General features: G+C 44.0%; 1 long non-coding RNA gene across 2 annotated transcripts; it reads left to right on the top strand.

Moving 5' to 3' along the window:
- The first annotated feature begins 1,851 nt into the window (after positions 1 to 1,851).
- LOC144990379 (uncharacterized) lies at positions 1,852 to 10,366 on the top strand. 2 transcript variants are annotated; one of them, XR_013654368.1, is made up of 4 exons: positions 1,852 to 6,022; positions 7,861 to 7,921; positions 8,200 to 8,248; positions 8,358 to 10,366. It is a non-coding gene; the product is annotated as an uncharacterized LOC144990379 (long non-coding RNA). The 2 variants fall into 2 exon arrangements; XR_013654367.1 differs by having other exon boundaries at positions 1,852 to 7,921.
- Positions 10,367 to 10,389: the final 23 nt, after the last annotated feature.

Here is a 10,389-nt window from a genome sequence, read left to right as displayed (position 1 = left end):
GGGAGACTGAGGGATGCGCCGAGAGCTTTTCCTCCATCCGTGTCCCGCTGTGCCTGTGAAGAGAGGGGCTGCCAGCCCAGGCCAACTCCTGAAAGTCATCGGGGCCGCTCTCCGGACAGAGAGCCACCTCGCTCACAATGGGACTACGAAGCTCCCAGGCGCCAACGGTACTCATCGCCTTCCGACTCAAGATGGTGGAGAGCGCGGAGCCCCAGCCCAGGATGGGGAGCCTCTCATGATTCGACTCCCAGAAAACGAGGAGTGCGTTTTCTGCCTCAGAGACCTCGTGACGACAGCAAACATCACAGGGATGTTTCTAAGGTGGGAGTCGATACACAGACCCCGTGTTCTTCTTCAGACAACATGCATCAGGAGGACAATAAGACGGTGAATGAGATTGATTCAGCTAACTGCGCTGTTTCTTATGTGAGAGGGGTGGTTGAAGGTACTGAGGTTCCCATCTGAATTGATTCAGGCGCTTCAGTGTCACTCATAAGTGAAGAGTTTCGCATGTCAGTCCCTTCATTGAAGAACCGACCCCTGAAGAAAAATGTTGTGTTCTCACGGGCAGTTAATGGACAAATATTAGACACCCTGGGCACTATGTCTATTACATTTCGGTTAGGTTCTATGTGTTGGGAACACACATTTTATGTGCTTCGTGAATCTACACAGGCTGTGCTGCTTGGAATGGACTTCCTGGTCAAGCACCATGCGTTACTAGACCTCAGGCGGGGTCAGCTTCAGCTATGGGATGTGCGTGTTCCTCTGTTGCGAGGTCAAGAAATGGTCCCTGAGTGTTGTAACGTGTCTCTGGCCAACATGGTGATGATTCCACCACTGAGTGAAGCTCTGGGGCCTCATTTATAAACGTTGCGTACGCACAAAAGAAGGCGTACGCCACTCTCTACGCAATAGTTGAGATTTATAAAAAGCAAACTTGACGGGAAAATGTGCGGTCCTTCACGCAAGCTCTGACCCAGGCGTACGCACAAAAACGGGTGAAATGAGAAACGGCGACACCGTCGGCAGATGGAAGAAACACGTGAAAGTGAAAATGACAATTCTGCCTCTCAGAAATAACATGAAGACTTCACAAAGCAAGTCTTACAATTAAAAGCCTACACAAACACCCGTTTGATCGATCAGCAGTGAAACAAACAAAAAAGATCAAACGAAAATTACAACAGAAATTCAAATGAACACATATTTGCAGAAAGAAAAGTGAAATATGTTCTGCAATATTGGCATGTTGTGCAATTCATCCTCATAAATAATATAGTTAACAGAATGAAATAATGTACAAAACTGATATTCTCGTCAGTGTGTCCGTCTGGCGGAGCAGATATAGGTGCGGGCGTGCGGACGGACGTACAGATGTACTAATGTCCACTGGGGAAAGTTGTTTTCATATTAAAACATTTCTTCATAAGCTATGGAATTATGGTATTCATGCATATGCCTTTAGTTTGTTTTATTTTTGATAAAACAATGTATGGCGTATGTCTCAACCATTCAGAAAGCCACAAGAAATTACATTTGCGCGGAACAATTTCCCCATTTCCACGCGGATTATTACCGACATCTGTAGCTTGTCTGATGTAATTAAATGGATGGAAATAAAATGCCCCATCACAATGCGTAATGATGCACAATGGCTGATCTTGCGCTCTTAGAAGATGTGGCAAATGGAAGAATTCGGAGTGAACGCATCTTTAGACAGCAATAAGACGAGGACGAGTGGCTTATGAGCCGGTTCCGACTTCCTCGAGCCGTCCTGTTGGACCTCTGCGGGCTTTTGGGCCTGGCGTTACAGAGGAGCACTCGGAGGAACCACGCGTGTCACCCGGTGCATGCATCTAGACGTCCGACCGACGTGATGTCCGACCATTTCTTTTTTATTTTGGCCACGGTCCGAGGTTGTGAGGCTACAGCATTACGGCGTCTGCCACCGTTTGCCACTCACGTGCCTTTTTGGCATTAGTAATGGCCACACTGTGCCCTCCAAACAACACTATTCTCCTCTTTTCCACCTCGCCAACGATAACTTCTACTTCACATTGAGTGAAGTTACGTTTTTTTTATTTCCTCTCGGTGTGTTCCATGGTTTCGCAATCAATGAATATTCATTTGTGGGCGTTTCACGGACTATTTATGGGCAACTATGGGCGTGTCATGAAGCCGCAAAAGCTGCGCTGCATTTAGAATCGGTTGTGATTTATTAAGGGAAAGATGCGTAGGATGTGCGTGCGCACGGTTTTATAAATCTGAATATTTCTGTGCGTACGCACGTCCTATGTTTCATCCGTACGCCACTTCTGACGCAAATCCTACGCAAAGTTTTATAAATGAGGCCCCTGGTCCCTGTAACGGTTTCCTCTTCAACAAGCACAAACCTAGCAACTATGAACTTTGATGGTTACTTGGAGCCCAATATTTCGGAGAAAGTTGGACTGGTGGTCGCGCATTCAGTGACAGCAGTCAAAGAGGGAGCTTCTGTGGCACGAGTCCTTAACCCCACGGGTAATACGGTCGAGTTAAAACGGGGACTACATTTGGGTGAGTTGTATGCATTAACTCCAACTGAGGTTGGACCCTTTCTGTCCGTCCCCCAAATAAATGGTATTCAGGCTCAACCAAACATGTCATTCACTCTGGAAGACTCCCCAATTACTGAAGAGCAGAGAGCTAAACTTTCTGCCCTTCTAGGGAGATTTTGCTCTCTTTTCTGTTCCTCCGGCAAAGACCTGGGTCGCTGCACGTTGGTCAAACATCATATTCGCACGGGTGACCATCCTCCCATTAAACAGCGTGCATACAGGGCTGCGCCAAATAAACAAGCTGAAATTGAACGGCAAGTGTCAAACCTGCTAGCTGATGGGTTGGTTGAAAAGAGCTGCAGCCCCTGGGCTTCCCCTGTGGTGCTGGTGAAGAAAAAGGGAGGCCAGTGGCGTTTTTGCATTGATTATCGCCGTTTAAATTCAGTCACGATCAAAGACTCGCACCCGCTGCCAAGAGTGGATGACAGCCTAGATGCCCTGTCCGGTTCCATGTGGTTTAGCACGCTGGATTTTTCGAGGGGTTACTGGCAGGTAGAAGTAGCTGAGGAAGATCGTGAGAAGACAGCTTTTACGACAGGCAGGGGGCTCTATCAGTGGCGGGCTATGCCCATGGGTCTAAGTAATTCGCCTGCCACATTTCAGCGGATGATGGAGCTCGTGCTCCGAGGCTTGCCATGGCATATTTGCTTGGTGTATTTGGATGATATTCTGATTTACAGCCGCTCTTTTGAGGATCACATGCACCACTTGGAAGTGGTTTTAACAAGAATAAAGGATGCTGGGTTGAAGCTTAACTATCAAAAGTGCCATTTTGTCAGAGATAATGTGGTTTTCTTAGGTCATGTTGTTTCCAGGGAGGGGCTTCAGCCAGACCCACGACAAAGTGAAAAGTTGGCCAACTCCCCGCACACCGTCCGAGGTGAGAGCCTTTGTGGTTTATGCTCATATTACAGAAGATTCGTGAGGAACTTTTCGGATCATGCCGCCCCATTGAATCACCTGGCGGGTAAGAATGTCCCCTTTGAGTGGACGGCTGAGTGTGAAGCATCCTTCACCTACCTGAAGAAGGCACTTACCTCTGAACCGGTAGTGACCTTACCTGATTTTTCTTTACCTTTCAAAATATATACAGACACGTCTCACCATTCTGTTGGGGCTGTGTTAGCTCAGGAGGTGGAAGGTTTGGAACGTGTGGTGGCGTATGCCAGTCAGGCTCTAACGCACACTCAAAAACGGTGGGCCACTTTTGACAGGGAGCTGTGGGCTATTGTATGGGCAGTTCGTGAGTTTAAACACTATGTGGGACTTTGTGCTTTCATGATCATCACAGATCATCGCCCCCTACTTGGGCTCAGAAAGATGTCTCTTGATAATGATACCTCAGGACGTCGTGGTCGCTGGATTTTAGAACTGGACCCATTCAACTGGACGATCAGTCACAAAGAAGGGGTGAAACATAGGAACGCTGATGCACTGTCCCGACGCCCTGTTTTGGGTGAGGTGAATGTTTCTGTTTGTTCGCTGTTTGTTTGAGGATTATGTGCTGGTGCATGGAATACCAGAGGTTCCTCACAGCGACCAAGGGCGACAATTTGAGGCCGAGGTGATTAAGTTCTTGTGTCAGTGGATGGGAATAAAGAAGACCCGTACCACAGCGTACCATCCAAAATCGGATGGCATGGTGGAGCGTCATAACAGGACGCTAATTGATCAGTTGGCAAAAATGTTGCTGTCCCATGGGGGTGAGTGGGATGAGTTTTTGAAAGTGGTGTGTTTTGCTTACAACACCACAAAACACTCCAGTACTTGTTTCAGTCCCTATTACCTGGTGCATGGTCGAGAGGCCCGCATTCCAGCGGATGTGTTGGTCCCGAGCAGCTTGTTGGACTCTCAAAGTGCTGGGTCCCTCCCGGCATATGCCTCTGCATTGGTGGCTCGTCTCAGTGCCGCTTTAAGTGCTGCCAGACTTCATGCAGCAGAGGCGCACGAAAAGCAAAAACTTTATCATGACGAGGATGTCCGTCACCGTCCCTTCGTAGTGGGTGCTCTAGTGTGGCTCAGCAATCCAGTTGAAAGCCGCACAAAGTTAGCTACCCATTGGAAAGGCCCTTACAGAGTGGAACAAGTGTTACCTACCGTATCATGAACCCGTATGACCCCCTGGACAAGGCTCTTGTGGTTCATCGTGACAGACTAAAGCCTTACACTTTGCCAATGCCTGCTATATCCAGTGGCACCGCTCACCAAACTTCACCCATTCACAGGGATCCTGGAGGTCCTCTTCAGCCAAGGGAGGAGGGACTCCCTGAAAGAGATGCTTCGAACACTGTACCAGAGGACAATTCATTGGCGGTTCCCGGGTATTCCCGTTGTGGACGGCGGTTGAAGCCCCCATCACGGTTTCATGATTTTGTTCAGTTGTGATGTGTTATGGCAGGTGTGTCTATTTCATTTCGGAAAAAAAAACAAAAAACCTTTTAGGCTGGTTCAGGAGGTGAGCACAGAAAAGAATGAGGAAAGTATCTCACTGTGTTTTGTGGTAACATGTGAATCCTCTGTTTTGTTTAGAAACGGGACGTTTCTTTTGGAGGAAGGGACATGTGTAGCAGCCCATGCAGTGTCTCATGTTCATGCATTTACTACTGCAGTTACGGTAGTGGGACTGTAGGGGGCATGTGTTCTGCTGTGCAAGATTTATAATAAAGAGACCTGTGGAGTGAACAGACGTGTGTGTCTGAGCACCATAATTTCATTCACATCTACCGACACCGAACCCTGTGAGGCCGGCTACATTATTAGCATCATGTGTTTGTATTTCTGGTGCCGTGGAGTGACGGTACATTTTATAGATACGATGCTAACAGGTTTGTGATCGTTTCCGTGCATTTCTGCTGCAGACAGTCCATGTTAGCTTAGCATCATTCATGCTTAAATGTGGCGCTAACGTTTATTTAATCTTCAGACAGAATCTTCGTAGAAAACTCCACAGATAAAACGTGGGATTTTATGGCACATTACATCTTTTTAGCCAGGAAAATATGTAACGATAGATACCATAAAAGTATTTATAAGTTGTTGTTTTTTGTAGGAGAGCGGTGAAGTTCATAAAATGCATTTAGTGCTGAGAGAAGTTATATTTTTTAAATATTTTGCTCTGAGAATTGTTAAATAATTGAGATTTATCAAGTTACATTTTTGTAAATTTCACTGACTTAAGCATTTTGGATTTTTCTCTTAAGTTTTTTTCTTCTGTTTTTAGAGCTTTTAGTTAATGGTTGTTAGCCAGGACACACCAATAATTTATAGAAAATTTAGGAAGTTTTCACTGGGGAATGTGCTGACAATAAATGTCAATTTCTATTTGTACGTTTCTGTATAGTTTTTAATCTTAAAGTTTTTTGTTCTCTTGTTTTGGTTTTTCAGGTGCAGTTATTTGGGCCTTTCCTGAAGGACTATAGTTGGTAAATATGATCACATGGCAGTTTTGCAGTTTAACATTAGAAACATAAGAGGATTTACATTGTATTGTGAAGTTCACAGACATGAACCTAATAGTTTAAAGTGCCATGGACCAAACTGCAGGCAAATATTCAATAATGCTGCTTTTAAGGCCCACTTTCATTTGGTTCACAGTTTGCCCAGACTTAAAGTTAGTGCTTGTTGTGTTGCCACAGATTTAAATGTGTTTTTGACCTGTGTGAGTGTTAACTTCATGCTGTCAAAGATCTTATTTGTCATTTTACGACCACGTGAAGGAGGGATGCTCTGTATTAGGCCTGCACGATATGAGGAAACCTTGTACTCGGAGTCAGTGTCCATGGTTACTTATGCTGTGAACCTAACCTGGTCGGGAGCAGGTTTTATTCTCTAAACTCAAAGTTTATGCCGGTCCCCTCCCCTTTTTAAAGACGAAGCGGTATTTTTCGCTTTAACCTTCAATGCCCACATTTCCGTCACACAGAGACGGTCTAAGTGACAAGAATGGCTTGTCCTTTTTTGGAGGACCCAATAGATGAGGAGGCTGCATTAATTCGTAGAGAATTACATTCACGTCGTGCGAGGATTTTGAGACCTAGACTCGATTTATTGTCATTTCCCCATACGTTTTTGTTTGAGCGTTACCGTTTTTCGTTGCAGTCAATTACATATATACAATGAAAACAACATTAGATATGTATTGCTATGTAGATGTTTCATATGTCAAATATTGTCAACAAAGCCTACATCCATGACATGCTCAAATTTGACCTGATTGAATTATGTTTTTATACTTCATTTTTAGCAGCTGCTTTTAATTCCTGCAGGATTGCATCTACATGAAAATGACATCAGGGACATTGAATTAAATTAATGTAACAATTACTTTTTGGAAAAACAATTTGCTAGTACTGCATACTTTCTTAATCCCATATAAACCTATACCACTTGATCAATAAAAGGGTAGACAAAAGTTCACTTTTAAAAAAAACACAATTGAATGTATTAATATTAAACTGAGGGGAAGGTTAACAAAAAAGTCCTCTAAACATTGCCGACGTTAAATGCATTTTCCCCCGATTGGTTCTGTACACTATGCAGCATTTCATGCAATTACACCAGGAATAACACTTCAAAAGTACACCTAAATATCATCATTTTTTATTTCACACTTTACGCTATTTAAAAAGTTATTACAGCCAATATTTTATAACAATGATTTAAATGCAAACTTACGCATTAACTTGAGCAGCTATGTTTTCCCACGCTAACTGTCTCTGTTTTGCAGATGAATCGGTGTTGCTTTTCTTCCGGAATATGTGCTCATATTCACTGTAACTCTGCAGCAGCACGTCAAGTTCAGCTGGCGAAAAATACACAGACCTCCTTTTTTCACGGTTGCCATGGTGACTCGTAATATCTGCGCTCCATTGATAATGGCTTCTTATAGTCGCGGTGCGCACGCTTACCTCTGAATCAGTCCACTCAGAGTTGATTGACCTAACTCCGATCAGCTTCTCTGAAACAAAAAACTCAGAGTTGTTAATCTCTCGATTGACCAACTCAGAGTTCAAGTTCAACCTCAGAGTTGGTTGAACCTCCTTTCTGAAACAGGCCCCTGACCTTCAGCGTACGAAGCTGCTCGCAGACTCATGGGATACATTTATGCTTTCAACAGACTGTGAGACTTTTTGGTGTCTTCTTTATTCCTTGTACTAATGCAGAAACTCTGCGAATATCTTATTATATTAGCTGATTTGAAGAAAGCAACATTTTAAAGCAACAGTCTGTCATCAGTGACCATGTCCAACTGGCCCGTCAGGCATCGCTCTCTCAGGGACTAACGGGCAGCGAGAACAGCAGCTATTCAGCATGAAAACCTGGTGAGTTAAAACATAACATTTTTCTCTAAACAAAAAACATTTGAAGAATTATGCACTCCTTATAAAATACTCAGAATTAAAATGACAATTTTTACACTTTGTTTTTTCTGCTGAGTGCAATATTAAACAGGAATGATCATTAAAAACACTGTTCATGCTTTTTCTGAATATCCACACTGGAATACATTTGTATTCAAAATGATTAATATAAATGATTAAATATTATCTGGAACATTCTACATTATAACACCTTTCCTGTCATGATAACAAAATCTTAGAGACCCAGATGCTGGAACCCGGAAGAAAACACAGGAGCAAGCTGGTGTGGTGAGTAATAAGATTTAATTGCCAGCAAGGTTAGGGAGTGAGCAGTTTCCGTGTGGTCCACAATTCTAGAGACTGGATTCTGTGGCGTCACTGGTGGATCCCTCTGTAGGGCGGTGTTGGTGGAGATCTGTGGAGTTGGATGATCGGCAGAGGCTCGTGGTGAGACCGGAGAAGCAGACTGAGTGAGGTTTCCAGACACCGGCTGATTCAGGCGACCACTCGTGGTTTGGGATTTCCTGGAGACAGGTAAGGAGATACATTAGGTGCAGGCTTGGAACAAAGTAGCTTGACAAGAACTAGACGTAAGACCAAAATGAGCACCATCAGGGGCAAACGGACTGGCGATGAATACTGGTCCAGGAGCTCCTTAAGTAGGTAGGCGGGGATGATGAGTTGAGTGGTGGCAGCTGGGCTGAATCAGGGAACCAAGCGGAGAGGAGAGGGGGAGGAGTCTGACAGAGGCACCATGACATTTCCCTGCCGTTGCAACATCTATTAGAAAAATCCAGAGAATGCCCTCTGAGCTCATAAATAAGACTAATTGTTTTTCATTTAGCTTTTTTTGGGGGGGGCGGGGTAAATGTTCAAAAGTAAAATTTATAATAAGTTTGATGTTTTTGAAATATATTAAGTACTATTTCAGTTGTTTAGCTAAGAAATAAGGAGCTGCTTTAAAAATCATACAATGTGATTTCCTGGATTCTTTTCTTTTTCAACATTAGCTGATTTGTGGATTGTTGATCGATAGAAGAGGGTAATGGTTTGGTGCAGGTCTGAGAGCACCTCCTAAAATGTATGGCTTTTCATCTCTGCCATAAAGTGAAAGGACGTAAAGACAACTGAGCGGGTTTATTCAGGAACTGAGTGAGGAACCTTCCAACCACTCAGGCGCAATTCTAACCCAGCGGGGATCCTGCTCAGTTAGAAGAGCCTCTAAACAAACAGGGGGGCGCGAACAAGTTTGACACAAAGAGCCAAGATTTTTAATTGTGATAGTCAAAGAGCCACACCACGCACTGACCTGCCAGACACACACCCACAAACACGCAATTAAAGCCATATTATTTCCCATAACACACTCCTCTCCTTACAATACAACAGCACTGGATGTGTTAACGCATACCGGTAAAACAGGCACGCTAGTTTGTGTTTTAAAACAGCAGCGAGCGCAAAACTGAGTCGGTTGTGATTTATTTTTTGTTTTTTCAGTCATCAATCAGCATCCAAAAATCCATCAAAGTCCTCATCTTCTGGATCTGAAATGAACAGCTGGGCTGAATTTCTATCAAACACGCAAATCAAAAAGTTTAAGTCCCAAAGTGTGGCGTAACTCCCCCGGTGCTGCCCCCCAGTAAGAGGGGGAGGATGGACAGCTTTTCACTGTCATCTGCTGGAAGTTGCTGCGCTCAGCCTCGAGTCGATCTTCCAACACAGGCAAACTCAGCTGCTGCTGCGTCTTCTTGTCTTGTCGGAGTTGGTTTGCCAGCGTCCTCACTTGTGAACCATAGATTCATTATTTTGAATTTTCTGGCAGCTGAGGTTCAGTAAAGTTAGAAAGATCTTCACAGATTTGGATTTCCGGCCTCATTAACTCTTCTGATCAACGTTCATATGTGTCAGCAAGTATCTCAATCATTTTGTATTAACACAGAATGAACCACAAATGCATTTCTAAAGAGAAAAGATCATTTTTTTGCCTTTTAATAAGAATTGTTCTCTTCAAGCTTGAATGCAGACATGCAGCGAGCCGGCTGCCAAGGATGCACACTGGTTTTTCGCAGAGACTTCTGGGAAATTTCGAGGGCACTTGATTTTGTCATTGTAAATTTGGACAACCCTACAAAATTACAAATGCACAATATAATGCACTATGTAGTGGGTAGTGAAGGAATTTGGTGACTAAATTGACTGTTTCGTTGGAGCTTGAAGTAAACCATTTGCTATGGGTGATGTCTCACTCCCTCTGTCCAGTTCTCACATACAGTCAATGGGTGGTACTGGCAATGCTTTACTAATACCACAAAGCTGTCTGATTATTATTATTGCTGTTTGTTCACGTTTTGTGTTGTAAAATATAACCCCCCCCCCCCCCCCCCCCCCCCCCAAAGTTTCTCCAAATCTCCCCAAAAACAGACATGATG

Source organism: Oryzias latipes, assembly GCF_053564925.1.
Source record: "Oryzias latipes strain Hd-rR chromosome 1 unlocalized genomic scaffold, Olatipes_Hd-rR_3.1 chr1_Y".
NCBI lineage: Eukaryota > Metazoa > Chordata > Actinopteri > Beloniformes > Adrianichthyidae > Oryzias > Oryzias latipes.
The sequence above is the reverse complement of the archived record's forward strand: the minus strand, read 5'-3'. Positions and strand labels throughout refer to the sequence as shown.